This window comes from Pinus tabuliformis, chromosome 8 (genome assembly GCF_031772625.1).
Source record: "Pinus tabuliformis cultivar Carrire ecotype Pingquan chromosome 8, CPIR1, whole genome shotgun sequence".
In the NCBI taxonomy this organism is placed as follows: Eukaryota; Viridiplantae; Streptophyta; class Pinopsida; order Pinales; family Pinaceae; genus Pinus; species Pinus tabuliformis.
In genome coordinates this window covers 1,861,110,679-1,861,130,977 of record NC_142294.1, presented here as the reverse complement: position 1 = coordinate 1,861,130,977, position 20,299 = coordinate 1,861,110,679, and the positions used below count along the sequence as shown (strand labels likewise).

The 20,299-nt window shown below is 37.4% G+C and overlaps 1 pseudogene across 1 annotated transcript in view; it reads right to left on the bottom strand.

Moving 5' to 3' along the window:
- Positions 1 to 2,075: 2,075 nt before the first annotated feature.
- The window catches only part of LOC149243748 (lipase-like PAD4), a 30,135-nt pseudogene continuing 11,911 nt past the window's right edge, over positions 2,076 to 20,299 (bottom strand). The window contains exons 2-7 of the transcript XR_016246034.1: positions 16,750 to 16,846; positions 16,301 to 16,538; positions 16,135 to 16,167; positions 4,643 to 4,913; positions 3,775 to 4,494; positions 2,076 to 3,251 (exon numbers count right to left, since the gene is read on the bottom strand). The product of XR_016246034.1 is annotated as a lipase-like PAD4 (transcript). The remainder of the gene's footprint in view (positions 3,252 to 3,774; positions 4,495 to 4,642; positions 4,914 to 16,134; positions 16,168 to 16,300; positions 16,539 to 16,749; positions 16,847 to 20,299) is intronic.

Below are 20,299 nucleotides of genomic sequence, written 5' to 3'. Positions count from 1 at the left end.
GCATACATATTCTATTAAATTTCCTAAGAAACATTTTGTACACTCATTTGTCATTATAGGAAACACACAAATTCCTGAGTAAACAATCATACACTCATTCATATTGCTATTCACATTCAAATCGAGGCAATCACTTCATTGTAAATCCCTAGACAAAGATAAACACAAAAGCATGTAAATATGCTTTTAATAACCAATTTCTATAACACATACATTGTACTCTGCCTTAGCCTTTCCTATGCCTATTACTCACTCTTTTTGCCTTCTATTGCCTTTTCTGATAGGCCTTTATTGGCTATCTTGTCTAACCATTTCTTATTAAAATATCAACCATTACAATAAACAAGATAAAGTCTCTTTCTAACATCTCACTAATTTAACTACACTTCTCCTCTAACAATTCACTAATTTAATTACACTTGTCCTCATCATTAAAAGTATATTATAATTTGTTTTTTTACAATTTATCACAAAACCAAGAGTACTAGCTCATCAAATTCCCAAAAAAACTCGATTCATTTTAAAACTAAAACACTTATATTTACATGAAAAAATCACTATTTTTAATTTATATAACTTTTAAAATATACTCCCCTTTAAAAAAATTTCCATGATCCCGTTGAACCAAAGTTACAAAATCAATTTTGAGAATATTATGCTCCCGCATAAAAGGAGACCCTCTCACTTTGTAAAGTGAGAAACAAAATAATAATTAAGCCTCGGAAAAATGATGAATACACTTACGAATTATTTAGTTTTAGCTAAACAACTTAGTTTAATACTGTCTAGGAAGTGGTTGAAGGGACTTTCCATTATGTATGGATCCCAAACCACCACTCTTACGGTTAGAAATAGATATGAAGAAAGGTTATAACCTGTTAGATGAGATTTTTTAATAATTGTGGTAAGTATTTTTATATAATATTTTATTGATTTTTAATGAGTATGAGTACTTTTTCTAAAATATTTTTTTAATTTTTTAAAATATAAGATAATACGTTATATGAAATTTGAAATTGTTTTAATGATTATATTTAAATTAAATGATTTTTAGATAGGAAGAGATATCAATTTATAATAAGCATTTATATGTTGCTAAAATTTTAGAAATTATTAAAAACAAAAGAAATTATAATTTTATTATTCTTAAAAATATATAAATTAAATATATATATACATTTTAAAAAATTAGATAGCTTAATTGTCATTTTTTGTCACTAACAAAAAAACAAAACAAACATGGAACAAAATTCTTAACCATACATATTTACCTTACTTTATTATAGAGGTTCTTAATTTTTAAAATACTAATGGTCAATACCTTTGCTTATTAATACCACATACCCAAAAAAAATCATAATTCACTTTATATGACACTTGTTAATAGATGACGCGTTTTTTATTAACCAATTTAAGTACATTGGCAAAAAAAGCATGACTACATTGGATGTAAATCTCAACTTTGGATTTGTGTACACTCCTAAACATATTCTAAAATATTTTGTGAAGGTTAAATTCCTACCATCTATTTAATCATTATTGCTCATTGATTTAAAATTGCGAAAATCTAATCCAAGATAAACATACTTATCAACCTAAAAATAAAATATAATTTATTGACATAATATTCTATAATTTCTAATAATTATGAGAATATTATGGTTATTATTTCCAATAATATTTTTCAACTTCTCAAATACAACATAAAAGAAAGCCTATGCCCACATTGTCTTGTAAATATATACATAAATTAAAATAAATTAAAAAAACAAAATAATAATTAAAAGAATATTATGGTTATTATTTCTAATAATATTTTTCAAACTTGTCGAATACAATATAAAGGAAAGCCTATGCCCACATTGTCTGGTAAATATATATATAAAGGAAAGCCTATGCCCACATTGTCTGGTAAATATATACATAAATTACAATAAATTAGAAAATCAAAATAACAATTAGTTTGATCAAATATTCATCAATAATTTATTGACGAACTTCAACAATCTCATTTTTCCTTTTATATATATATATAAAACTTTATAGTGCAACTCTAAGCATATCCAATGGCCAGGGTTTGTTTATTCAAAGATGGGGAGGCGCATTTATCAAACATTAGAATTGCTACATAGGAAAAAGTTCAATTCTTCTTGGAAAATTCGCAGCAAAATACACAAAATCAAAATGTTGAGCGATTCAGAAAAATAACCTATTGGGAGAAGCTCCAGAAGAAGCGACCTCACTGTAAAAGGTCTTTTACTTGGAGGTAGGAACAGAAATTGCATATCTAAAACAAAACCAGCAATCTAATTAGCAGAAAACCCTCTTCCTTGAATCTCGAAAACATTACAAGCAACCTAACTGGAGGATCATGCTGTAAACATCATTTTCATTCAGATAACCTGCAACTTTCCCATTGTCTGACATAAAGGAAAGCTCCATTCAGGAGAAGATCATGTTCTGAACAGCTTTTCCATTCAAATAGCCTGCAACTTTTCCATTTTCTGACATAAAGGAGAGCTCCAATCAGGGGATTGGTTTTTCTTATATTCTTTCCATTCTTCCCACCACATCATGAAGCTGCTTCCTTCGAAGAAAACATCTCGAGAAATGTTGAGATCGTTTTCCATCTGTGTTACATAATCTTCAAACTTTTCAAGATTTTGTACGCTTTGGTGTTGGCCCTGTTTCATATTTTTCAATTCTTTCAAAGCCTCTTCTACACGTGCCCAAAGGCACGAGTCCGGAGTGAGGGATGCACGCTTTGTGCGGCGTCGTTGACCTCGTGAACTGCGAGTTTTTTCCTTCTCTTCCATCCATTTCTCAAGAACTTTATGGCGATTGTGTCTTCCATCTGAAAGATAGTTGCCATTGCTGTTTGTGCGATAATAATATGCAATATCCAGAGGCTCTACCAGTTTTCTATATGTATTGCCAGCATTTATCTACTTATTTTGGGATTCGAAATCACTTGGCAACTCATGACCTTCCCACTTTTCAATAATCTCATCCCAAAACTCTGCAAGCTTTACCCTACGCAAATTCGCTTCGATATCGCTCTTCATGTTATGGTTCTTGAAGGCATCATAATATCCGATGCCACCATCCTTCTCACAACCCTCTTTATACCATTCAAGCTCTGCCATGCTACTTTGTTTTAGGCTTAATTCAATAGCTAGCTTGTCAACATTTGTGTTATACCTCTTTTCAGTTTCTCCAGCTTTTCGTAGGGCAAGCTGTGCATGATCATTCTGCACAAAGTTATCATCACCAATTCAACAACATTTCAAACATCGATTATTGTGTCTGATAAAATTCAAAAGAGCAGAAGAGCAGATAACACAACGCTCCAGTAAAATCTTATATCGGGTCTTACACAATACATAAACTAGCATGCAGAAAGCTGAAAAGGCCAGCCTAGGAAGCACAGCATTCACAGTAAAGACGGGTAATTAATTAGATTGCAATGTTTTTCCATCTCAAGAAGGGCTCTACAGCCGTGGTACGGAGTAGATCCCTCTGTGGGCATGTTAGGCAGACCTTGCAGAGAGGTGGGGAAATCCCTGTGTGTACCTTGCAGTGATTTGACTGGTAAAATTAATGGAGATATACATACTTTACTCCCCTGATCTGAATCTATGACTTCTTAAAAGCACCCAAACTGTAATTCTATATTTCTCTTACATTTTAGACATATTTACTCATATAAAAAAACGTATTACATTCTTTTGTTCTTTCGAAAGAATATTAATCCAGAAAAGAATTGAGTATTACCTGAGCTCCAATACCAATCGCTTCTAACTGCACTGAAATTCCCATGGCGAAAGAAATTTTGGAATCAGGATTTGCAAATTTTCTCGCACATTTAGTGTTTTCTATGACATGTTTCAAAACCGAAGCATACACTATATGCTCTGAAAAACATTCCTCTACTGTAATATTCGAAGGATTTTCATTCCTCTGCATCGTCAAATGAAGCATCTTCAAAACAGTGTCAGAATTGTCAATACATGTTGCGCCATGGCTTGAGCAGAACATGTAAGTGCCAACAGGTCTGTACGGGCTTCTCTTCGTGGCCCTGTCTGACCACTTTTGAGAATCAAAAACATAGTTGGAAGTATAGTGCAGGACATTACTGAGAAGAATCCTACAAGCCTCTTGCGTAGAAGAATATGGAACTTTGCCATGCCAATAGGGAAAAATAGCAGTCAAAGGCGCAGAAATTTCCTCAAGCGGTGCAAGGAGCATCCGAGGAACAATGTCATGTTTGGAAACCGCATGGCAAAAGTTGCCTCCCCAATTCTCACGGCCAACTGCCTCAACAAGTCTTTCATCCCCAACCAGAGGGCAACCAAATGTAATACAAAAAGGAGAGATTTTCCTTGACCTCTTTCCCAGAACCCATAGTGTAGCCAAGGTTGCAACTGCCCCTCCTAAGGAATGACCCACAAATATAATGGGTTTGAGGTTTCTTTGTATGGAGTCCGCAGAAACCTGTAACTGATCGATTTGGAATACATCGACACAATGTTACTTTTCCTTTTGAATTTCAATATTTTATCTATAATAATTGAAGAAGTAAACCCGCTTGATGTGAAATTGAGGTTACTTTTGAGAGTTGTATTTAGATAAATGAATTTACCTTTGCTTCGAAATCAGTTTTCTCCATAATATCCAGGAACAGCTTAAGAGCTCCCTGATGGACGAGGGCTGGTTTATCATCGTAACCCTTGAGGCAATCCAGGAAGGCCTGGTTGTTTGTTTGTATATTCCCCGCTCCATCGAGGAAACTTTCTGTTTTAAGAAATGAAGGGAAGGCAACATATGCAACGCCTCCATGCTCCTTCAGACTAAAATTCTCTGAATTGCTTGCACGACCTGACTCTTCCCAAGCCTTGAACAGTATTTCGCATCTATTTGGCCATCAAATATGGGAATGTCAAAGTTTACTTGTATCTTAAAAGGTGTGGAGCCTCCAGAGTGGCTTCTGGATGTGGATGTGTCGCCAGTGGGCAACCGTTGAAGGATCTGAGCAAAGTTATCCATCATCGCGTTCCTTTGTTTCTCGAAGGCCTCCTCGAGAAATATTTTGATAGGATCTCCTGTTCACCCGTCTTTCTTTTCTTCCCCCATGGTAGGCCATCGAGATTTCCGAGGCTGGTCTTGTAAAGGTTCGACCAGTTCGAGCCCTAGCTCCTTATATCCCAACCTCGTTGGGGACATGAAAAGAAAAATAGAGAAAGAGCAAACCGCTCTGATACCACTGATCTGAATTTAAATAGGAACACAACAAATTACATATATAACCATAAATACAAAGATGCAGCAGAAATAATACTATCTCTCATTAATATCAAATAATGAAATATGCTTACAAACTAGCTTGCGCAATGCTAGCTTATATCTGAAAAGAGATGTGGTAGCTACATTCCTTTGAATTGAGTTACAATGAGGCTCAACAACATTTTTATTATTGAACAATAAGAGAAAACCCTAAACAACCAAAACCCTAACCCGAGGAGATGTAACACCAATAGTTTATGGGTCCCATTGGGGTTAGTTGGGCAGCCAACTTCCTGGGGTCGTAACTTGGTCATATTATCTTCGTTTGATGCCCATGATACCTCATTGGAAAGATCTCTTCGAGGAATACAACTAAAAACACAATTTCAATGTAATTGCTTGAAGTGAGATTGCGAAAAAAACGTCGTTTAGGGCCTCAAAACGGCTCCGAAAGTTCATGACATGAAAAAACTGCCAAAAATAGTAAATTGTGCTACAATTAAGGAAACTAAAAAACTGAAAGAAACAATGGTGCAGGTCCACGTGGAATAGGTAGGTGGCCACCAATATCCACCTGGATCAGTGACATGTGGAAATGATGACATCACCCGCAGATCGACGATCGAACATAGTGAAAATTTAGTTCTCGCCAATATCCTCCCCGGCTACAATTGCGATAAGGAAAAGGCCCCCAGATGCGATAATTTATTAAGGTGTATTATATAAGGGTTTCGCGTCCGGGATATCGGCCGATGTAGTATAAAGAGTTAATGAAGGCTCCTAGAGTTATAAAGGAAAAGGGCCCCCAAACAAGTTTCCATAGGCCTTAACGCCTGAGGGCTAAGTGCTCGATCAAGCCCCTGATCACATGAAGGAAGAAGTACAAAGGGGATGAAAGCGTGAGGGGCTAAGGAAAAAATTAGAAAGTAATCAAAACTCACCTGTTTCGTGTGTTTCCGCAATAAAAGCCGCACCCAGAATACTACTTTGCTACACTGTAATACATATCCCAGGCAAATCAGGGTGTCGATTGCGTTCAACAGGAGGTTTCAGGATGAAACGCCAAAGTTGGCCCCTAAAGCATCTTTAGCAGTAAATCATGTGGGATGGATCATTCAAAACAGATATGGGCACATTCAAGGAAGGATCAGTCTGCAATATGCCTCCATAGTCAACGTCGAAAGAATTTAAAGGAGAATAGACAGCGAACCGCTTCAATAGCAAAGAAATGCATCACGGCAAGGATGTGGCTCGACCAGAGGCCTCCACAAGAATAGTAGAGGGACACCTCCTCCTTCCTCTTTCCAACTTCATTCTCTGTTCATTAATTTATGTAAGATTCCAAGAAATGCAGGAAAACCCTATTGTAATCACAGTTTGGGAAATAAAGCTTCACCTTCGCTGAGACAGCCAGCTGATCTGACTATTGAGACTCGGCCCAGGGATATTTTGTATTAAATCATGTTTGATAAATTCTCCCCCTCCTTTTATAAATAGGGGGAAGCAACACTATAACAGAGGGGGGTTGGTTGGGCAGACAGGAAGGCTGGCTGGTTCTGGAATTTCTTACCCAGGGGTTTTAAGTTCTGTGATGCGATTTGGTTCTAATATGTGTATTCATGGGGGCTTCATTGATATCGTGTTGAATGTATGGATGGTTATTTTGACCATGGTGCTCATCTGACTCATAGGGAGAATGTCTGTATTCTACCATCTTGCTATTCATTTTGATCTCATTCCTGCAAGACATACTATCTCAGCTAAACCAAATCACAATAAACCAACATACCTTAACAAAATTAGGGGAAGATATCTCATCTATAGGATCAACAAATCAGCGTAATCCATGTATAACATAATTATGTCAACATATATACATATAATACATAAGCATATAACCATCATTCTAGCTAGAGTCCAGTCATCAATGCATGACCATATCAACTACACATACCATGACCTCATGCATGAAAATAACAACCATACCAATGTACACTAACAATACGCTCATGACCTCATGCATGACAATAACAACATGTAACCAATCATACACTCATGATGACACACTTCACAACAATAACATCCTATTTCACATGGAGACATCACCAAAACCATGATCGACACCATGCATATGAAACAAACATATATACCACAAGGATGATTAACATATGTGCAACCGACATGAATTCATGACCAACACACGCCACCCATCTAGGTCAAGGGGTAAACCATGCTCTGATACCACTTTGTAGCACCCTCATCCCACATCTACCCAAGTTACCGACCAACCGGGGTAAATATGTGATGAGAGGCCACAATAATGGGATTCAACCTCTTAGGTGACCTTAAGCAAGTGGAATCGATGGAAACATAACACACATACCTCCCACGTCAGCAACAAAACTCCTATGAGCCATCCCAACCACTCAGGTAACCAGCCCCTGAGACCAACTAAATTTTTAGACCATTTAACCCCTGACGCTCCCTTGATATGGATAAGCATGCGTCCAGGAGGCTCCAGGCTCTCCCACAGCATGGGTATGCATGGAAATGGGGACTTTTCTCCTCATACCTGTGCCTATGACTCTGGGATTTGAGTCACTTTTCCAGGCCTAGAGCTCAAGTCACAGCTCAGAACTCAATGACACTCTCAGAATTGAAAGATAACAATAGAATAGTGATACAAATGCAATTTCTTGAACAAGGACTTGATTGAACCCCTACTAGCCATGAGAGGAATTTCGTCAAACATGTCACAAATATGTAATCTACAGGTTTAAACAACATATCTGAGCATAGGAATCTCATACTTATCTTATAATCGCTAAGAAGCATTGTTCCCTTATATCATTAACTGAATTATCATCTATTAGGTTATAGTTACATTTTTCATTCATTTACAAATCAAAACATAAGGAGAGCTAGACATCATCATTATCATAATACATAGTTATAACCAACATAATAACAACAGAAATATCAAGGATACATCATCCATAGAATCCACATATAAACCAATACATTTATACATAAGATGCAAAGGAAATAACCTCTTATTAATGAATTCAAAAGCCAACCCAGGATGGGACTACCACGTTCCACCCGACCATATATTGGTTGATCTAAGTCTCTCTTCATCCAATCACCCCTGTGCCATATTCCAAGCATGAATGTGGAACTCAAACCAAAAGAACCAACCAAGGCATCCCGAGGCTAATCCACCTCACCCTCATCGATAAAAGCCTGGCTTTACCGCAATCCACACTTGATCACTAGGCCAACAAAATGAACATGTAATAACAGTCTTTACCATGATCTCCACTAGATTACTAGGAAAAAACAAGCATCGATGCAACCGGATTTCTCCACCTATACTGTGAGGAATTTTCTTGTCTCTTAGTCTCTCGGGCTTTACCGCAATCCCTAATATGATCTAGGGATCACTAAGCCCTAAACCAAGGCTCCACCTTCTAGGATTTACCGTATATCCCGCCATTCACTGTAAAGGATTCCTAGGCATAATTAAGGAAAACCACCTCTAGGATTTACCGTATATCCTAGAATTAATCGATCGAGGATTCCTAGGCCCATTGAGGAACACAATACTTGACTTTACTACAACCCACAGTCTGGTTCAAGGGTCACTAGGCCACTGGATTTACCGCAATCCAGATTTCAATTCAGGGATCACTATGTCATGTGTTCTTTCTTTCGGAGATCCACCTCACTCAGCTTCAAATCCATCCAACAATCCATATCAACCAAAACAAGAGAATCCCATCACTCTATGGCTATCCAGAAATGGAAAGGCTAGGCTGCAAACATTGTCACACCTAGAAAAACCCATGCCATGACAGCAAAGAACCACATGCAATACCATGCATGTTGAATCTAGCAAGGAAATCACACATGTAAATCTATACTTCCAAAGAATCTTGTTGTAGCTGCTTGATCCTGCTCTTCCTTGATTTCTTCTTCCTTCCTCTTGCCTTCTTTACCTTGCTTGATCCAATCCCAAAGTGCTCCAATATAACTCCAAGTGTCCAAGAGTGAGAGAGAGAGAGAGAGAAAATAATGATAGAGATCCAAAATTGAATTGAAAAAATGTGCCAACTAGTCCTTAGAAGCCTTTTTATCAATGTGACCTCTAGTTTCTTCATTTTTTCATTATTTTCCTTCATTTCCTCCTCACAAGCAAGTTGTGACGTTTCACCTTCATTTTCTCCTAATTTCCATTATTTTCATAAATAAATATGCCAAAAATTCCATTTTTCCTTTTTAAGTATTAACCATTTCCTTTTCCAATTTCCTTAGCCATAATAAACCAATGAACACCCACACTAGGATGTCTTACCCAACATTCATCTTGGAATAAGTGTCCCATCAACTATGTTTATTATTTTGCATTTATCAACTTTTATTACATGGAATTTTCATGAGGGTTGTTACAACTATCTGTATCATGAAAGGTGGATTTGGTGTACTTCCCCAATGTACAACCTTTGCATGTATCTCGTTGCTTTAGTGTACATTTGGGAAGTCCTGTAGAAATATTTTAGATGATCTTCAAAGCTCTGTGGTGCAAGTGGCCCAATCTTCTATGCCACAATTCACCGATGTCTCGACTCTTCACCTTCTCTATTTTTGTGCTCAAGGCAACACAATCAACTATATCCAATTTGTAGAGGTTCTTCACTCGAACTCTAATCCGCTTCACTTGTCTTCAGGCTATGTGACGAAGAAAATTCTTTCCTTTGTGAAATATCACATCGTAGCCATGGTCCTTCAACATAGCAACTGAAACTAAATTCTTCTTCAAACCCGGAACATACATGACATCTTTTAATGTGAGAGGAGAACCAGACTCCCTCTGAAAAGTAATAGTACCGATGATGTTCGCTCTATACCTTCCATCATCTCCCATTTTGATGTGCATTTGGAGGTCCTTCTCCTCCAAGTCACTGAATAATTCTTTGTTGCCAGTCATATGGAATGAGGCTCCACTATCCAGATACCACACACTACCCATCACCGATGTCACCATGAAATAAATGAAGGTGAAATCCAACTCGAATTATGAATCAAGAGCTTCACCTGTTGCTTCTTCTGAGGGCTTCTTGTTGGCCTTCTTGTGTGGACACTTCGTGGCATAGTGTCGTAGCTTGCGACAATGAAAACATTTAATCTTCAACAAGTCCTTCTTCTTGCTTGCCTAACTAGAATCTGATTTTTAATGGGATGACTTCCCTTTCCCTTTCTTTTCCTTTCCATCCAAGGCACAATTCTCCTCCTCATCATGCTTGGATGAGGATCCATATCTAGTGTTCCATTGAATCTCTTCTTGCACCAAGTTTTACCACAAACGCTCCCATTATGGTAGCTTCTCCCTCCCATTTACTGAATTCTGGTAGTTGTGCCATCTCTTGGGAAGTCGTAGAAGTGCTAGGATGACCATATCATCTTCAACAACTGTAACACCAACACTTCCAAGCTCATCTCGACATTGGGTGAACTAAATCAAGTAATTTGGTATTGTGTCGCCCTTCTCGATCTTGAATTTTCCTGAGCTTGTTCTTCAGTGCCAGCTTTTTTGGTCATTGTTGTTCTAAAACAAGTCTGTCAAGGCCTTCCACATTGCATATGGAATCTCCTTCCCATGGAGGTTCGAGACAATATGATCTCGAACTCCTTCTAGTATGATCCTTCTTTCCTTTGCAACACATTTCCTCCACTCTGCCATATCTTGAGCATCAGTTGTTGGAGGCTTAGGAATATCTTTGTCTATGAATTCCTTCAGCCTGTTGTATTTAAAAATTGCCTCCATCGTGTCCTTCCAAGCAATATAGTTTGAACTAACCTCAAGGGAATATTTAGGTCTCAATTTGTAGAACGACATCCTACTAGCTCTGAATAATGATACTACAACTTCGATTTCACCTACAAAAGACAAACTCGTATTCTCTTATTCTAAAGTGATTTCTGCTATAATACCATGTAGAAATTCCTTGTAGATTCAAACTGCTAATTGTAATTTACTAAAAAAGTAGACTTGAATCTACTCTACTTATCAGTTGAAACAATTAAATGACTGTGAAATCATGAAGCATACAAGAGAAATAATTCAATCAACTCATTACACAATGATTTCCTGGGGAAAGCCACAACTAAAAACCTTTTTTATCTATATATTGCATTAGTAAAAAAATATGAGAAGATTACAATGCTTGTCTCAAGTCCGAACAACCTCTCCACTATCTCTAATTGCCTCAAAGCTTCCTAGACAAGCCTAGGCCAATACTTAACCATTTTTTTTCTTTACTAAGTCCCTATTTCCTTGCATTGTTTCCTTGGGAATTAGTCCACTATTAATTAGGGAAATTCCTCAATATGATTGTGCCATCCTCATAGGCCTTCCTCTGACTGCATGCACCACCTCTACAGTTCATATGATTATACAACTGATAGTACATTGTCCCTTAACTCCAATCTCAACTAGGTAACTCTCAGATCTAACATGTATGAGTAATCTATGAGTGAATCATCAGTTAACTGGTTGAACACTTGAAGAAACACCTTGCTGTTTGCCCTCTTACTAGTTCCTCCATCAATTGGAACTAGTTCAACTCACTTTAACTCAGTTAAACTAAATTAATTAATTACAACTCAAAATAAACTCAACTAGGGCTCTTATAATGTAGGAGTCACTCTACATGACTCAAGTTAGACCCTCAACTTAAATTAACAATGCCAACTAAGTCAATTTAACTTAGTTAACTCGTACAAGTTGTCTTGTGATGTGGAATTACAATTTTATTCCTAATTTAATTCAAGGACAAAATTAAATTAGGATTTTCTTCTTGCATTTTTCAACATTAGTATATATAAAAAATAAAAAATAAAATTAGCTTATGATATCATACAAAGTAGGTTAGTTAAAATATTCTCATCAATTGGAATTTGAAATAATAATGACATTCGCTTCCATTGGAATATGTGGATTATTATATCAAAGAAATGAGTTGTATTCACAACAACATTAGATATGATTGAAATTCTAGTGGATTATTAAATCAAACCTATGCGCTTTATTCACAACAACATTATATATGATTTTGATTATAGTAATAATTGTACCTTTGAGTTATATTTTTTAATTAATTAACTAATTATATATAGAATGATAAAGTTAATGATATTCAAATAAACAACCAAATTCAAGATGAATTCAAATATTCAACACCTGAAAATCGCAAAAACAAATTCCATATGAAAATGAACTTCATGTATCGGATTGGGGTTCGCGCTTTGTCGAATTCCATATGAAAATGAATTTCATGTTTCGGATTGGGGTTCGCGCTTTGTCGATTACACGACTATGGGGAGGATGGATCTATGTTAAGATCGTCAGGATTCTTTGTGTGACTAATGACATTGAGCATGACAGCCCTCGCACCACATATCTTTGTCGATTCCATGTATTCAAAAAATCTCATAGACTGGACCCTACATCCAACTGCAAAGGTGTTCACTAGTTCAAGACAACTCTCTTGTAAATACTCAAAAGGGATGTTGAACCAACTTTTCAAGAAGGAAGAATAAAAGTGATGCAAGAGAAATGTAGAACTTTTTATCGACAATGTCATGAGAACTATGTTAAGGCACTTGATAATGTGGCTCATCAGGTTAATCAAACTCAACTAGCAAAAACATACCAAATTGTTGCAGTACTGTTAGAAGTATTGAAGGCGGTCACCCAAACAAAGTCTACTTAAGTTGCTCCAGAGATTATGGGCACTAATAAAGATGTTGAGAAAAAATTAGAGTTGTATGTGCTCTATAATATTCTTCCTCTTGATCTTGTTGATGCACATCAAGCCATCATGCAGCTTCCTAAGATTAAAGCTACAGTAGTAGCTATATGTAACATTTGTAGCCTTCCATGGCCTGAACATCATCGGAAAATAGTTGCAAAGAAAGATCTGTTGATTAACTCCAAGCTATGTTTTGATTTTAGGAAGGAAATGTGGCCAATCAAAGGGAGCACTTAGTTCTTTTGTTTACAAATGTGCACATAAGGAAAATACCCAAGTCAGAGCCAATACCAAAGTTAGATGACAGAAACCATAAAACTCATGCCCAAATTCGCCATGGGGACGAGTTGGTGATTTGTTCGTGATAGTTGTGCAAAGCTCCACAAAGCAAAGTATTGAAACGCTAATACAGACGAAATCCATTTTTTCATTCATAATTTTTCAATTGTGATTTTTTAGTATTTAAAATATAGTATATTTAAAAATATTCAATATAGAACTCACATTTCCTATTTTAAAAAATATTCATTAAAATTTAAATAAAATCCAATAAAAAATATATTAAAAAATTAAAAAACATCAAATAATTAGTACACTTATTAGAAATACTATTCATCATCTTAATTGAAAAAGACAATAATTATCACACTTAACACTAAATAAAAATAAATAAAATTTTGTCCTTAGGGTCTTGAATAGATGGTGATTGGATGCTTTGCTAAGGCACTCTTGATGTGAAGTCATAGGTTCAATTCCCTACAAAGATCAGGGTGATATATTGGGCATAGTGAAGATGTAATCCTACCAAGATTACAAAAAAAATATACAATTTTTAAATATGAAAAAAACAAACACATTACACTTTTTGAAACGTTGGAAGCTCACTGCACCGCCTTAACCAACCGATTATTACTTTGAAAATATTATTGTCCACCTGACATAGTATTTCCCTACATTAGATGCACCAACTATTCATCCTCTTCATACCACATATGTTTCCTCCTCTATAGAAAAAAGGTCAGTGAGCTTTCCAGAATGTTGAAAACCATGGAAAGATAACTTTAATTCAACCAAAAAATATCTCGCACGCCTATCACGCTTCTTTGAAAATTTTAATAAGGAAATGATTGTCATGGTTCATGAATGAAATTTAAGCCCTTATGCTGCGAATATCAAAGTTGGATGACAATGCACTGAATTTTCTCATGAAAAAGTTTTTCAAAAATGAAAAACATTGGTGTAAATATTTTGGTGGCAAAAGCAATCTCTGATTTCCCACTATATAGCAGGAAGTGCAACATCGTAAACTTTTATATATGGGACTTTATCTTCTTATTTGGGGAGAAGTTGCAAATCTATGATTTATGCCAGAAAGCCTCTGTTATATTTACCATCATAATGCGTATGAACTCGATGGGGAGTTGGCTGGTATTGTAACAGGGAAAAATATAAAGCCAACATAGGGTGGTTACGAAAAGTCATTTCTTAGAAAAGTTGTGACTCCTATTTATTATATTATTAAAGAGGAAGCCGTGAGAAATAGAAGTGGGATAGCCAAACACTCACAGTGGAGGAACTACGATGATCTGAATGAATTCTTCTGCTCAACTAATTGTTTCCGCCTGAGTAGGTGCACGCAGATGCAAATCTTTTTTATGTACCAAAAGAAATTGAAAGGAATCAATCCACAACAAAAGTTGGACAAAGGAAAGGAAAAATAGGGTTGTGAAAGACAAATTTGGCTTAAATTCATTCGTTTTGGCATCTATTTAGAAGTTTTGATAGGATGTAATGTTAAGCTCCCTTTACGGCTCCCACTGGCCGCCGATAATTTGGAAAACAAATGCAGTCATTGCCTTCAATTACAGAAACCAACTGCAGTTAATTAATTTCTTGTTCGGAGCTCCTGGAGTGGTCCATTACTCTTTCTGCAGTTCTCTACCATGTTTTGTGGAACACTTGACACATAGCCAATAGAAGCTTGATGGAAGCTTGGCTATAAATACTTTTGTTTGGTCCCCAAGCTCACCAACTCAATCCCCTTCAACCTTACACCATCAAGTTAGAGTGAGGAGAGCTTGGAAGTGCCACATGGATGAGAGATTTTCGGTGAATTTTTATCTATGTTGTTGCTGCTCCTCATTGTTCGATTCTTGCTACAGCGTGCTTGGCGTATTTTTCTTAGGCGTGATCTTTGATGCTGTTCCACTTGCAGGCATCTTGCTTGCAGTTCATTTTTCATGCACCGCCTTTGTGGGTGTTGCCTTTTCGAGCAATCCCTTTGTTATTCTCTTTTCAATAACCTCGTTTGGTTTTCTATTTCCACTGTCATGCATATGCTTTGGCTTTGGTGTTCGAGTCGTTACCGAACTACTAGGTCTTGATTTTCCATATTCAAGCAGCAGGTGGCTCATCTCTCTGGCATTCTAGACATTCTAGAAAGGGCTCCCGCTCATCAAATAGAGCAAAGAGAAATTGTTGAGGTGGTGTAAAAGATCTAGGTAGTGGTGTACGAAACACATCGGAGTGCGAGTAGCATCAATGGCCGGAGGTATGATTTATTGGGCATTAAAGTTTTTTATTTCGATTCTTTTAAGTGTTTGTTCGGCATTATAGAATCGTTATTATGCTATCATTTGGTATCAGAGAAATTTTTATCTCTACCTTGGTGTTTATAGACATGTTTTGCTAAATGTCATATTTTGAGAATTTTCTAAATTAAGGCATTTATTTGGAAATATGTCTAATTTTTGCTCAATTTTTATGCTTATAATATTTATTTGGTTTAATTATATGCAATTTGGATAATTGTTGTGCAAAATTTATTAACTATGTTCGTATTTAATTTGAACGAATTGATTATTTCTGCTCTAATTAAAACATGCTATTTTGGATGAGTATACGAGATTCATCGTTTTTTTTTTTTTCTAAATAATACTAATTCTATTAACAAAGTAAGGAGGTACAAATACAACGTGACCGAAGTCAAAACTCTGCACTAATGAGAGGCAGAACTGTCAAAAAAAGCAGATGAGGATACTGTCTGTTGGTAGTACCCACACAGGGGACCAGACTGAGATTCACATGATAATACAAAATTAACAAAAAAGCCAGAAGACACCAGAAAACCACTAAACTGTTTGCCTTACAGACTTGCCCAGAGGTGAAAGTCGCACTGCAAAAAGAAGAGTCTTGGGAGAACGAACTAGTCATCAGGAGGCTCTTCCTCGATACGACACCAACCATAATCTGGCAAATCCCCTGCTTGAGCCGCATTCAGAGCAGAGGGACCAGGATCAGCCATCACCACATCCTGAGCGCTGCGAACCTGTACATTTAAATCCTGCCGAGGCGCATTTCCAACAGCCAGCTGGAGAGATGAAGATGGAGCAGAGATTGCCTCCGAGCCCCCCGAATGGGTACCAGAGTCTTCTGTTTGGTTGTCTTCATGGAAAACCACCGAGAAATGAGTAGTTATCCTGGGTCGATTCAGTGTGATATTAAAGGTAAAGATAGAAAAGCCAGAAGTAGAAGGAGACCCATGGCGGTAGTTGGTTGAGTGGAACCTCCCTCTCCCACTACGGGTGCTGGGGTAGCGGCCTACAAGCAACTCACTGGAAAGGGAAGGCGAGTCAGATGACGAGCTGGTAGGCACACGCCTCGGCTAGCCTCGTCGGCATCCCATTCTTTGGCGTAAACGAGGCATCAGGGGTAGAGCAACAGCAAGAACTGGAGTGTGGCAGTAGCTTTGCCTACAGAACAGACAAACTTTACAATAGAAACCCAAAATCCAGGAGGGGAGCGAACGGTAAAGCTGAAGGAACGAGAGGAGGAACAGAGTCTGCTCCGCCAAGAGGACCGAGCCAGGGGTTATAGACATTTTTGGGCACTGCAACCCCAAGCATAAAATGTCCATAAACCAAGGGCTCTTAAGTCCCTAAAAGTGTTGTTCCAACCCCTAAAAGAACAAGGTCAACTGATTACAGCTTCTCCCAGAAGTTCTCCATGAAAAACTACTAAGAACTGGTCAAAACTGGACCATTTCACCTGCTCCATAGGCAAAGTGCGTTGCATCTCACCTAAATACACACAGTAGGTGCATTGCATTTCAAAAATCCCTTCTATGGGGTGCGATGGGCGAGAAGGGACAAATGGCAGTGTAAATCCGTGAGGTGGAGAAGCATGGAATCTTCCAAAAACTTCTCCTGTGACACTTGCCTCTCTGAATTCGACCAGGGATGAGTAAGAGATCATCAATATCCAAGTGGAAGAAAGAACTATCAGAGGGAAGACACTAATCAAATCACAAGCTTACTCATTTCCCTTACAGACATCTATATATGGATCCCTCATCCCAGAGATCCAGAGGCTGGAATTTTGCATCTTGTAAGGAATTGCTGTTGGTTTCTTGAGGCAACATCATAGTGTTGGGTGATCTAAGCTTTTCATGAGGTGAAGAGGGGCTCACTTGCTGAGAGGATGATGCTGGGTCAGAACAATTGGTTGTAACTCTCTTGGCTCTTTCTTGATTATCAATAAAGCTATTCAAGTTTTCCTCCATAATCTTGTGTGATTTATGTTTTATGCACTTGTATGGTCAATTTACATCTGATCCTAGATTGTTTATGATAATAGATCCATGTTCTCGTATAGTGTTATGCTGCTTTGATTCTACAGGTACTCTTTGAAGCTGGGTATACAAGAAAGCAAGTAGCAAAGGACTATTAGAAGAGAGAGGAATCAAGCAAGGAACCAAGTGCAAGACAGAGGTTGGTCTCCTTTATTCTTCTCTCATCTATCTTTCATAAAGGAAAACGAAAGTAGTTTTACTTTGTTTGTTTCTAAGGTAGCTACCACCCTTAGTGGGATTAGCAGTTCTGCATAGACACTTTTCCCTGTAACAAAATGGTGACTTCGCTGGGGAGCGAATAGATTGATTATTTAACTACATTTGTTCACTTTATAAACTTACAGACAGAGCCTGAAGTCAAGCCAGCTAGCCTTCGAACTGCATCAACGTTGCTTCAGTCAATCTCTGGTTTTGTTTATGAATTAAACAACTGATTTACAAGCTTTCTAATTGCCCTTGTTGTGGCTCTAGTAACCTCCTTAGATCTACCCCTGTCATTGATTTACTGATTACCACTTGCTCGGCCAAAATCCCTAAACTGAACTGCAAACTGTGACCCGGAACCCAATCAAAGTCTCGTCCCTAGTCCAGTGCACTGTCTGTTATGTGAATCTCAAATTCAGCGCACTTCCCGAGTGTAGTAGGTGCGATGCATTTCAAATTCACTGTGTTACAGGTGCGCTGATCAGACTAGACATTGTTCCTAAATTTTGGTTTCTGTGTTCACTCTTTTCAAATCTATTCAAGAGTTTTGTTGCCTGTAGTCAGTACACCTTTGTTTGAAACCCCTTTCCTTGCTGTTATTCTGCCTCCATTGTGCAAAGAACTGTAAATGTTTTTATGTATTTGTTGAGTCATTTTCAGTTCTCCTTTACAAAGAAGTAACGTAATTGTACTATCGTTTCTTGATTTGAAAGTGTCGCAAGTGTCGTTTTCAATCATAGAAGAGTACCTGATTGTTCTTGATAGTCGATTACCCTGTTACTATTGTATTTGATTTGAATTAGTATTTTTTCTAGTGTCGAAAGCAAGTTTTCATTTCCAAATCGCAAAGTGTCATCAATGTCTTCATTTTGATTTTGAAAAGAAACTTGTTAGTAATTGTTGCTTTGAAAAATAATTTAGATTTGTGCATTAGCTTTCTTTTTATCATTCACATATTAAGAAGGCTGAAAACAAATACATGCATGTGCATTTGCATTTAGACTGTTTGATTGGTTTGATTTAGGATGGTGCATATAGTGTGTGCTCTTTGCTCTTTGTTGAAAGAATATTGTCTCTCTTTTAGCTAGGATTTTCAATGCACAAAGAAGATAAAACGACTGTTTATCATCTTAGATTGCATTTTAGGAATCATACATCTACATCATGCGGTGAACCTAAAAAGAAAATTTCTTAAGCAAGATCAACTATAAAATAAATGTAATGAATCTAACAACGCTTTGGAACCTAACACACAACATCTAGAAGTCTAGGCTAGAGACGTATTCCGGCGTCGTAAAGCCTAGTAACTGTTGTTCTCACTGTTGGTTGGGTGATTCCTCCACTTTGAGACGATAAGTGCCAGTACGGACTTGTGCTCCCATGTACCATCAATTATATTTTGGGAGACCACAATAGGCTTAATCCTTTATCCATAGGAAGCCGTGTCTGCCACCCTATCAATCGCAATGCACTGAACACAACATTTGGGAAGATTGACTGCTGTACCGTAAAAAGTATTCTGCAGTTTTGCGATTGGTTGGTAATCCCTCTGTCTAGATTTCCAGAGCAGTCCCTTTCGTTCCTTTTCAAACTCCTTAACGGAAAAGGTCCATCTGAGCACTTGTCACTTCAGGCTCATTAAAAATCGAAGGCGACTAGAGTCATCTTTTGTTTTTTCTCGACTCTTAAAAATTGAAAAAACAAGTTGTGTCAAAGCATCTAAAATTCATCTAATTCGGAAACATACTTCCCCTTTATTTTTGGTTGATCGAGTAATCTGTAATCGTGGAAGAAAGTCAATTGAAACCCCGTCATTCGCGGAGGCTTACGAGTCAACTGTCTTTGTCTTCGGAATCGAAACTATTACGGACAAAGCGAACTCATTTAACCGGTTCGAAATCTCCTGGTAAAGTTAGAACACGTGTTCCAACACCATTAGAGGCTCCGGTTACTCCAAACATTTTTGGTATCCCTGCCTTTACAGAAGAAGTTCAGCAGCCACCGAGGGACAGTAGCTCTGATCCTAGTTTGAAGGTAAACACTTGTGTTACTAAACCAGTTTCATCTACAACCGGTTCAGAGAGTGTTATTCCCCAAACATCTGTTGCTGTAGATTCCATACCTTCTTCGACACCAGAAATATTTTACGAACCTGACGGTCTACCTCTTCCACCTGGTATGATTGCTATAGAAGAGATTGCGGAGGATCCTCCATCTAGTACTCCATCGCAATTTGGAGTCGGGATCACTCTGTATCCTTCTTCATCAGAAATTAGTCTACCGCCAGCGGAAGCTCCTGTAGAATTGCAAGGTAATCTTTTGGATAGACTAGAAATGTCTGAACAACCGTCGACATCTAGGACTGTTTCGT